This window comes from Arachis hypogaea, chromosome 16 (assembly GCF_003086295.3).
Source record: "Arachis hypogaea cultivar Tifrunner chromosome 16, arahy.Tifrunner.gnm2.J5K5, whole genome shotgun sequence".
In the NCBI taxonomy this organism is placed as follows: Eukaryota; Viridiplantae; Streptophyta; class Magnoliopsida; order Fabales; family Fabaceae; genus Arachis; species Arachis hypogaea.
The window spans coordinates 125,141,608-125,153,255 of record NC_092051.1 but is presented as its reverse complement, the minus strand read 5'-3'; the positions used below and the strand labels follow the sequence as shown (position 1 = coordinate 125,153,255).

Genomic DNA, 11,648 nt, shown 5'->3' with positions numbered 1-11,648 from the left:
GCTCAGCTTCTGAGGTGGAAAGAACTTGATCAAGAATCCATTGACCACCTTCTCCCATGTATCTAAGCTCTCCTTAGGCTGGGAATCGAGCCATATCCTTGCTCTGTCCCTTACAGCAAAGGAGAAGAGCATGAGCTTATAGACCTCTGGGTTTACTCCAATAGTCTTGACAGTGTCACAGATCTGCAGGAAATCAGAGATGAATTTGTTGGGGGTCCTCCTATGGGAGTCCATGAAACTGGCAATTCTGTTGCACTAGAGTGACCAGTTGAGGCTTAAGCTCAAAGTTGTTTGTACCAATGGCAGGTATGGAGATGTTGTGCCCATAGAAGTCAGAATTAGGTGCAGAGTAAGATCCAATGACCTTTCTTGCATCTCTTCTAGCTTCTGGATTAGATGCCATTGTTGTATCTTCAGCTTCCTGCTCAAGAGCTTCCGTGAGGTTACCTCTGGCTCTGTTAGCTTGAGCTTGCTGCAAATGTCTTCTTAAGAGTCTCTCAGGTTCAGGATCAGGATCAAGAAGGGCTTCTCTATCCTTATTCCTGCTCATAAACAAAAAGAAAGAGACCAAGAAGAGTAAAAGAATGGAGTCTTTATGTCCGAGTACAGAGAACTCCTTGTGAGAAACTCAGATAAAGAGAAAAGAAAATAAATATGCCTTTTATTTAAAAAGAGTTTTTGAAAATGAAGAGGGAGAAAGAAGTTGAAAATTTTCAAAAAAAGATAAAAGAGAAAGAATTTTTCGAAAAAAAGGAAAGAGAAAGAAGAATTAAAGAGAACCTAACTTTTAAAATAAAACAAACAATGAACTAACAAGAATTGAAATTAGAAATATGAAAGATTTGAATTTAAAGAAATTCAAAATTTAAAAAGAAAAAGTCAAGACAGAGAAAAACAAGATAAGATAAGTTTTATAAATTTAAAGATTTTAAAATTCAAATTTAAAAGAAAGAAAAACTAACAAAATACTAAACTTTTAAAATTTAAAATTAAATTAAAGATAAGATAACAAAATTTTGAAATCAAAGAAAAAGATAAGATAAAAGATTTAAAAATCAAACAAAAGATAAACAAGATAAGGTTAAAGAAAATTAAATGAAACAAAAAGAACACTAAAAAGACACCAAACTTAAAAATTAAAACCAAGATAAGAAAAAGATTTTTTAAAATTTTTGAATTAAAATTTTTTTTCGAAAAATTAAAAAGAAAGGACAAACACTAAACAGACACCATACTTAAAAATTTTAAAATCAAACAACACAATTTTCGAAAATTGAAAAGAAAAAATACTAAAAGACACCAAACTTAAAAAATTTTAAAATCAAATAAAAGAAAATAACACAAAATTTCGAACACAAAGGAAAGAAACCAACAATAATTTTTGAAAGATTTAAGAAAAGAGAACTCAACAAAAATCAAAAGGACACCAAACTTAAAAATTGACATAAGACTCAAACAAAAGAAAATGATGACTAAAGAAAATTTTTTGAAAAAGATATTTTAAAGAAGGTTCGAAAATTAACAAGAAAGCAATCAAAAGAAAAACTAGTAAAAAAGGTACCTGATCTAAGGAGCAAGACAACCGGTAGTTTGTCAATCTCGAACAATCCCCGACAACGGTGCCAAAAGCTTAGTGCGCAAAATTGAACTCGCACAACTTCTCCGGCAAGTGCACCAAGTCGTCTAAGTAATACCTCAGGTGAGTGAGGGTTGATCCCACGAGGATTGTTGGATTGAGCAAGCTGTGACTATCTTGCAAATCTTAGTCAGGAAAATCGAAAGGTAGTTATTGTTGTTGAGTGCGCATAAATAAGAAAATAAAGAAAATAGTAAAGAATTGATATAGAAACAATAATGATAAAATAGTTAAGCATTTGGAGATGCTTTATCTTTCTGGATTAATATATCTTACAGACTAATTCAACAATGAATAATTATTCTATGGCAAATCTATAAGTGATTAACTCATGTCCTCTCTGATAAACCACTATTTTATGGTTTATTTTGTATTGAATTGAGTGGATTTTGTCAATTATTCTCCCACGTATTCATGTAAATTGCATGTTTTTAAGTTTCCTTCCTAATTTTGTGCTATGATTGAAAACATGCTTCTTTAGCCATAAAATTACTAATTTTTAATCCTTTCTTATTACCATTCGATGCCGTGATTTGTGTGTTAAGTGATTGCAAAGTTTATAGGGCAAGAATGGCTTAGAGGATGGAAAGGAAGCATGTCAAAGTGGAAGGAACACAAGAAATTGAGGATTTGAAAAGCTGGAGTCGACGCGCACGCATGGACGATGCGTACGCGTGACTGGTGCAGCAGAAAAATGACGCGCACGCGTGGATGACGCGTATGCGTGGCCAGTTCAATATCCATCGACGCGTACACGTAGATGACGCGTACGTGTGACAAGCATCACGTGCCTCAGTTATGAGAAAATGCTGAGGGCAATTTCTGGGCTGCTTTTGACCCAGTTTCAGGCCCAAAATTGAAGACAAGAGGCTACAGAGTGGAGCTGGAAAAGGGATTCACTATTCACTTTTCATTCATTCACACTTTAGGTTTTAGATGTAGATTTCTAGAGAGAGAGGCTCTCTCCTCTCTCTAGGTTTTAGGGTTTCTTTTAGTTTTATTTCTTCTCAAATTTAGATTTCTATCTTGCTTTAATTTAGTTTCTCTTCTACCTTTTATTGTTCTAGTATCTTATTTTATCTTCTCTTGTTGATTTCTTTATTTTCCCAATTTAGTTTATGAACTCTTCTTGTTAGATTCAATTTTCTTTTAATGCAATTTGAGGTATTTCATATTTATTGCTTCTTTCTTTAATTGTTGGTTATTGATTCCTTGCATTTGTTAATCTTAGATTTTACTGTTTTTTGTTACTTTTCTATGCTTTTATTTTGTGCCTTCCAAGTGTTTGATAAAATACTTGGTTGGATTTTAAAATAGATTTTTATGTTCTTGACTTAGATTGATTAATGAGAGACTCTTGAGTTGTCAAAGTCTCTTGCTAATTGGTAATTGAAGATTACCGGTTAGCTTGAACTTCACTAAATCTAGTCTCTCCCTATGAGTTGACTAGAACTTGTGAACTCAAGTTGATTGTATGCACTTGACTTTGCTTCATTGGTTAGAGGTTAACTAAGTGAAGGAAATTTACATTTACCATCACAATTGACGATGATAATGAGGATAGGACTTCTAATTCTCTTTCCTTGCTAAGAGCTTTCTTAGTTATTAGTTTATTTTCTTGCTATTTTACTTTCTTGTTTCTTATTACAAAACCAAAAATATACTTTTCCATAGCTAATAATAAACTACACTTCCCTGTAATTCCTTTGAGAGACGACCCGAGGTTTAAATACTTCGGTTAATTTTATTGGGTTTGCTTAAGTGACAAACAATTTAAACGTTTCCCGAGGATAATTTGTTGGTTTAGAATTATACTTGCAACATGATATTTTTGTGAAATCTTTACCGACATTTTTTCCTCCGTCAAGTTTTTGGTGCCATTGCCGGGGAATTGCAAATGTGTGCCTTGTTATTGGTTATATGTTAATATTGTAAATATCTTGATTTTTTGTGTGTTTTTTAGTTTTTGCTAGTTTTAGAACTTTATTTGATTACTGATGAATCCATATTTTACGATATATTTTGGTTTGATTTGAGTGGATTCAATCACATAAACCCACATTTATTCACCTAAATAGCATGCTTTTGAGATTTCTTCCTAAATTGTGCTTGAAAGTGAAAACATGTTCTTTTGTGCTTAATTTAGTCAATTTTATTCACTTTAATCCCATTTGGTGCCTTGATGTATTTGTTAAGTAATTTTCAGATTTTCAAGACAAGTATGGGTTGAAGAAGTGAGGAAAAGAGCATGCAAAAGGGAAGAATTCAAGAAATGAAGGATTTGGAAAGCCGCCAGCCCTGACCTCTCTGTACTAAATTGGTCATAACTTGAGCTACAGAGGTCCAAATGAGGCAGTTCTAGCGACATTGGAAAGCTAACATCCGGGGCTTCAAAATGATATGCAATTTGCTATAGTGGACATAAGTCTAAGTGTGTGTACACACAGGTACTTGTGTGTATGCACAAGTCATGATTCAGCATGTGTGCGGATGCACACATCTGTGCGTTGGTGCACGAAATTGTGATGTCCAGGCTCGAACAATCCCTGGCAACGTGGGCAACTTGGTACGCATAATCGTGATTACACTTTAATGATGTAAAATTCATGGTTTTTTCTTTCCCTGGTAATGGCGCCAAGAACATGGTGTCAATACCATGGTTCACAACTTCGATACAACTAACCAGCAAGTGCACTGGGTCGTCCAAGTAATACCTTACGTGAGTAAGGGTCGAATCCCACGGAGATTGTTGGTATGAATCAAGCTATGGTCACCTTGTAAATCTCAGTCAGGCAGATATAAAGTGATAAGGGTGTTTTCGAATAATAAATAAAAGAGGGGATAGAAATACTTATGTAATTCATTGGTAGGAATTTCAGATAAGCGAATGGAGATGCTTTTCGTTCCTCTGAACCTCTGCTTTCCTACTATCTTCATCCAATCAGTCTCACTCCTTTCCATGGCTGGCTTTATGTGATACATCACCACTGTCAATGGCTACTTTCAGTCATCTCTCGGGAAAATGATCCAATGCCCTGTCACGGCACGGCTAATCGTCTGGAGGCATCACCCTTGCCAATGGCTTCATCTTATCCTCTCAGTGAATAATATGCTCACGCACCCTGTCACGGCATGGCTATTCATCTGTCGGTTCTCGATCATGCTGGAATAGGATTTACTATCCTTTTGCGTCTGTCACTAACGCCCTGCAATCGCGAGTTAGGAGCTCGTCACAGTCATTCATTCATTGAATCCTACTTGGAATACCACAGACAAGGTTTAGACCTTCTGGATTCTCTTGAATGCCGCCATCATTCTAGCTTACGCCACGAAGATTCTGGTTAGGAGATCTAAGAGATACTCATTCTAGCTTATTTCATGTAGAACAGAAGTGTTTGTCAGGCACGCGTTCATAAGAGAGAAGGATGATGAGCGTCACACATAATCATCACCTTCATCACGTTCTTGGGTGCGAATGGATATCTTAGAAGCGAAATAAGAAAATTGAATAGAAAACAGAAGCACTTTGCATTAATCTTTGAGGAACAGCAGAGCTCCACACCTTAATCTATGGAGTGTAGAAACTCTACCGTTAAAAATACATAAGTGAAAGGTCCAGGTATGGCCGAGATGGCCAGCCCCCAAAACGTGATCAAAGGATCATAAGGTAATCCAAAGATGCCTAATACAATAGTAAAAGATCCTATTTATAATAAACTAGCTACTAAGGTTTACATGAGTAAGTAATTGATGTATAAATCCACTTTCTAGGCCCACTTGGTGTGTGTTTGGGCTGAGCCTGAGTGTTGCACGTGCAGAGGCCATTTGTGGAGTTGAACACCAGTTTCTGTGCCAGTTTGGGCGTTCAACTCTGGTTTTGGATCCTTTTCTGGCGCTGGACGCCAGATTTGGGCAGAAGGCTGGCGTTGAACGCCAGTTTACGTCATCTATTCTTGGCCAAAGTATGGACTATTATACATTTCTGGAAAGCCCTGGATGTCTACTTTCCAAAGCAATTGGAAGCGCGCCATTTCGAGTTCTTTAGCTCCAGAAAATCCACTTTGAGTGCAGGGAGGTCAGAATCCAACAGCATCAGCAGTCCTTTTTCAACCTCTGAATCTGATTTCTACTCAAGTCCCTCAATTTCAGCCAGAAAATACCTGAAATCATAGAAAAACACACAAACTCATAGTAAAGTCCAGAAATGTGAATTTAACATAAAAACTAATGAAAACATCCCTAAAAGTGACTAGATCCTACTGAAAATATACTAAAAACAATGCCAAAAAGCGTATAAATTGTCCGCTCATCACAACACCAAACTTAAATTGTTGCTTGTCCCCAAGCAACTGAAAATCAATTAGGATAAAAAGAAGAGAATATACTATAAATTCCAAACTATCAGTGAAACAGAGCTTCAATCATATGAGCGGGACTTATAGCTTTTTGCCTCTTGAATAGTTTTGGCATCTCACTTTATCCATTGAAGTTTAGAATGATTGGCATCTATAGGAACTTCAGATTTCGAATAGTGTTATTGACTCTCCTAGTTCAGTATGATGATTCTTGAACACAGCTTCTTTATGAGTCTTGGCCGTGGCCCTAAGCACTTTGTTTTCCAGTATTACCACCGGATACATAAATGCCACAGACACATAATTGGGTGAACCTTTTCAGATTGTGACTCAGCTTTGCTAAAGTCCCCAATTAGAGGTGTCCAGGGTTCTTAAGCACACTCTTTGTTTTTTTTTTCTTGCTTTGGACCTTGACTTTAACCGCTCAGTCTTCAAGTTTTCACTTGACACCTTCACGCCACAAGCACATGGTTAGGGACAGCTTGGTTTAGCCGCTTAGGCCAGGATTTTATTCCTTTAGGCCCTCCTATCCACTGATGCTCAAAGCCTTGGGATCCTTTTTATTTGCCCTTGCCTTTTGGTTTTAAGGGTTATTGGCTTTTTCTGCTTGCTTTTTCTTTTTCTTTTTTTTTTCGCCTATTTTTTTTTCTGCAAGCTTTGTTCTTTGCTGCTTTTTCTTGCTTCAAGAATCATTTTTATAATTTTTCAGATTATCAAATAACATGTCTCCTAGTCATCATTCTTTCAAGAGCCAACATATTTAACATTCTTAAACAACAACTTCAAAAGACATATGCACTGTTCAAGCATACATTCAGAAAACAAGAAGCATTGTCACCACATTAATATAATTGAGCTAAGTTCAAGGATAAATTCAAAACTCATGTACTTCTTGTTCTTTTGAATTAAAACATTTTTCATTTAAGAGAGGCGATGGATTCATAGGACATTCATATATTTAAGACATAGTTACTAACTACTAATGATCATGTAATGAAGACACAAACATAGATAGGCACATAACATAGAAAACGAAAAACAGAAAAAAGAAGAACAAGGAATGAATCCACCTTAGTGATGGTGGCGTTTCCTTCTTGAGGAACCAATGATGTCCTTGAGCTCTTCTATGTCTCTTCCTTGTCTTTGTTGCTCCTCCCTCATTGCTTTTTGATCTTCTCTTATTTCATGAAGCATGATGGAGTGCTCTTGATGTTCCACCCTTAGTTGTCCCATATTGGAACTCAATTCTCCTAGGGAGGTGTTGATTTGCTCCCAATAATTTTGTGGAGGAAAGTGCATTTGAGGCATCTCCGGGATCTCATGGAAATGAGCTTCTTGCGCCTCTTGAGCTCCATGACTGGGCTCTCTTGCTTGCTCCATCTTTTTCTTAGTGATGGGCTTGTCCTCTTTGATGAGGATATCTCCCTCTATGTCAATCCCAGCCGAATTGCATAGGTGGCAAATGAGGTGAGGAAAGGCTAACCTTGCCATAGTGGAAGACTTGTCAGCCACCTTGTAGAGTTCTTGAGGTATAATCTCATGAACTTCCACCTCTTCTCCAATCATGATGCTATGGATCATGATGGCCCGGTCTATAGTAACTTCAGACCGGTTGCTAGTGGGAATGATTGAGCATTGAATGAACTCCAACCATCCTCTAGCTACAGGCTTGAGGTCCAATCTTCTTAGTTGAACCGGCTTGCCTTTGGAGTCAATCTTCCATTGAGCTCCTTCTACACATATGTCCATAAGGACTTGGTCCAACCTTTGATCAAAGTTGACTCTCCTTGTGTAGGGGCGTGCATTCTCTTCCATGTTTGGCAAGTTGAACGCCAACCTCACATTCTCCGGACTAAAATCTAAGTATCTCCCCCGAACCATTGTAACATAGTTCTTTGGATCCGGGTTCTTACTTTGATCATGGTTCTTGGTGATCCATGCATTGGCATAGAACTCTTGAACCATTAGGATGCCGACTTATTGGATGGGATTTGTTAGAACTTCCCAACCTCTTCTTTGAATTTCATGTCGGATCTCCGGATACTCATTTCTTTTGAGTTTGAAAGGGACCTCAGGGATCACCTTCTTCTTGGCCACAACATCATAGAAGTGGTCTTGATGGGCTTTGGAGATGAACCTTTCCATCTCCCATGACTCGGATGTGGAAGCTTTTGTCTTCCCTTTCCCTCTTCTAGAGGATTCTCCGGTCTTAGATGCCATCAATGGTAATGGAGAAACAAAAAAGCTATGCTTTTACCACACCAAACTTAGAATATTGCTCGTCCTCGAGCAATAAACAAAAGAATAGAAGAAGAAGAAGAAGAAATATGGAGAGGGAGAGGGAGATGTGGTTTTGGCCAAGAGGGGTGTAGAGGGGTGTGTTGTGTGAATTTGATGAAGAATGGAGGTCTTTATATAGGGAAGGGAGGGGGGTTAAGGTTCGGCCATATGGGTGGGTTTGGGTGGGAAATTGGTTTTGAATTTTGAAGGTAGGTGGAGTTTATGAGGTAGGTTTATGGGGAAGAATGGATGGATGTGAGTGGTGAAGAGGTGATGGGGAAGAGTGTTTATGGGGTTGTGTGAAAGAGAGTGGTGAGAAGAAGTGAGTGGAGGTAGGTGGGGATCCTGTGGGGTCCACAGATCCTGAGGTGTTCAAGGATTTACATCCCTGCACCCATTAGGCATGTAAAAATGCCTTTGTACCCAACTCTGGGCGTTCAGCGCCAGGTTGGTGGCCATTTTGGGCGTTCAACGCCCATTTGTGTGCCATTTCTGGCGTTGAACGCCAGAACCATGCCTGTTCTGGCGTTCAGCGCCCAGAAGCTGCCCATTTTGGGCGTTCAGCGCCAGAACCATGCTCTGTTCTGGCGCTGAACGCCAGACAGATGCTCCTCCAGGGTGTGATTTTTCTTCTGCTGTTTTTGATTCTGTTTTCAATTTTTATATTTATTTTGTGACTCCACATGATCATGAACCTAAGAAAACATGAAAAACAATAAAAATAAGAATTAGATAAACATTGGGTTGCCTCCTAACAAGCGCTTCTTTAATGTCAATAGCTTGACAGTGGGCTCTCATGGAGCCTCACAGGTGTGCAGAGCTTTGTTGAGACTCCTCAACACCAAACTTAGAGTTTGGATATGGGAGTTCAACACCAAACTTAGAGTTTGACTGTGGGGACTCTGGTTGACTCTGTCTTGAGAGAAGCTTTTTCTGCTTCCTCTCCATGGTTGCAGAGGGAGATCCTTGAGTTTTAAACACAAGGGAGTTCTCATTCCATTGAAGGACTATTTCTCCTCTGTCAACATCAATCACAGCTCTTGCTGTGGCCAGGAAAGGTCTTCCTAGGATGATGGATTCATCCTCTTCCTTTCCAGTATCCAGGACTATGAAATCAGCAGGGATGTAAAGGCCCTCAACCTTTACTAATACGTCCTCTACTTGTCCATATGCCTGTTTTCTTGAATTGTCTGCCATCTCTAATGAGATTTTAGTAGCTTGCACCCCATAGATTCCCAGTTTCTCTATTACAGAGAGGGGCATGAGGTTTATTCCTGAACCAAGGTCACATAGAGCCTTAAAGATCATGGTGCCTATGGTACAGGGTATTATGAACTTTCCAGGATCCTGTCTCTTCTGAGGTAATGTCAGTTGATCCAGATCACTCAGTTCATTGATGAACAAGGGAGGTTCAACTTCCCAAGTATCAATGCCAAATAATTTGGCATTCAGCTTCATGATTGCACCAAGAAACTTGGCAGTTTGCTCTTCAGTAACATCCTCATTCTCTTCAGAAGAGGAATACTCATCAGAGCTCATGAAGGGCATAAGGAGGTTTAATGGAATCTCTATGGTCTTTAGATGAGCCTCAGAGTTCTTTGGTTCCTCAGAGGGAAGCTCCTTATTGATCACTGGACGTCCCAGGAGGTCTTCCTCATTGGGATTCACGTCCTCTCCTCTCCTCATAGGTTCGGCCATGATGCTTATGTCAATGGCCTTGCACTCTCCTTTTGGATTCTCTTCTGTATTGCTTGGGAGAGTACTGGGAGGGATTTCAGTGATCCTTTTACTCAGCTGGCCCACTTGTGCTTCCAAATTTCTAATGGAAGACCTTGTTTCATTCATGAAACCTACAGTGGCCTTGGGTAGATCAGAGACTAAATTTGCTAAATTAGAAGCATTTTGTTCAGAGTTCTCTGTCTGTTGCTGAGTTGATGATGGAAAAGGCTTGCTATTGCTAAACCTGTTTCTTCCACCATTATTAAAGCCTTGTTGGGGCTTTTGATCCTTCCATGAGAAATTTGGATGATTTCTCCATGTTGAGTTATAGGTGTTTCCATAAGGTTCACCTAAGTAATTTACCTCTGCTATTGCAGGGTTCTCAGGATCATAAGCTTCTTCTTCAGAAGATGCCTCTTGAGTACTGTTGGATGCAGCTTGCATTCCATGCAGACTCTGAGAGATCATATTGACTTGCTGAGTCAATATTTTATTCTGAGCCAATATGGCATTCAGAGTATCAACTTCAAGAACTCCCTTCTTCATAGGCGTCCCATTACTCACAGGATTCCTTTCAGAAGTGTACATGAACTGGTTATTAGCAACCATGTCAATGAGTTCTTAAGCTTCTGCAGGCGTTTTCTTTAGGTGAATGGATCCACCTGCAGAAGTGTCCAGTGACATCTTTGATAGCTCAGACAGACCATCATAGAATATATCCAGGATGGTCCATTCTGAAAGCATGTCAGAAGGACACTTTTTGGTCAACTGTTTGTATCTTTTCCAAGCTTCATAGAGGGATTCACCTTCTTTCTGTCTGAAGGTTTGAACATCAGCTCTAAGCTTGCTCAGCTTTTGAGGAGGAAAGTACCTGGCTAAGAAAGCCGTGACCAGCTTATCCCAAGAGTTCAGGCTGTCTTTGAGTTGAGAATCCAACCATAATCTAGCTCTGTCTCTTACAGCAAAAGGGAAAAGCATGAGCCTGTAGACTTCAGGATCTACTCCATTAGTCTTAACAGTATCACATATCTGCAAGAATTCAGTTAAGAACTGAAAAGGATCTTCAGATGGAAGTCCATGAAACTTGCAGTTCTGCTGCATCAGAGAAACTAATTGAGGTTTCAGCTCAAAGTTGTTTGCTCCAATGGCAGGAATGGAGATGCTTCTTCCATGTAAATTGGAATTAGGTGCAGTAAAGTCACCAAGCATTCTCCTTGCATTGTTGTTGGGTTCGGCTACCATCTCCTTTACTTGTTCGAAATTTTCAATCAAGTTGTCTCTGGATTGTTGTAATTTAGCTTCTCTTAATTTTCTCTTCAGAGTCCTTTCAGGTTCTGGATCATCTTCAACAAGAATGCCTTTTTCTCTGTCCCTGCTCATAAGAAAGAGGAGAAAAAAAGAAAAGAAGAGGAATCCTCTATGTCACAGTAAAGAGGTTCCTTATTGTTAGTAGAAGAAAAGAAGAAGAAATTCGAACACAGATAGAGGAGGGGGTTCGAATTTGGTGATGATGTGAGGAAGAGATGTTAGTAGATGAATAAATAAATAAAATAAGATGAGAGAGAAGGAGGGAATTTTCGAAAATTAATTTTGAAAAGGAGTTAGTGATTTTTGAAAATAGTTTTTGAAAAAAATGTTAGTGATTTTCGAAAATTAAG

The 11,648-nt window shown here is 38.7% G+C and overlaps 1 non-coding gene across 1 annotated transcript; it reads left to right on the top strand.

Moving 5' to 3' along the window:
- Positions 1-10,728: 10,728 nt before the first annotated feature.
- LOC112761833 (small nucleolar RNA R71) lies at positions 10,729-10,836 on the top strand. The gene has a single exon (XR_003182207.1). It is a non-coding gene; the product is annotated as a small nucleolar RNA R71 (small nucleolar RNA).
- Positions 10,837-11,648: the final 812 nt, after the last annotated feature.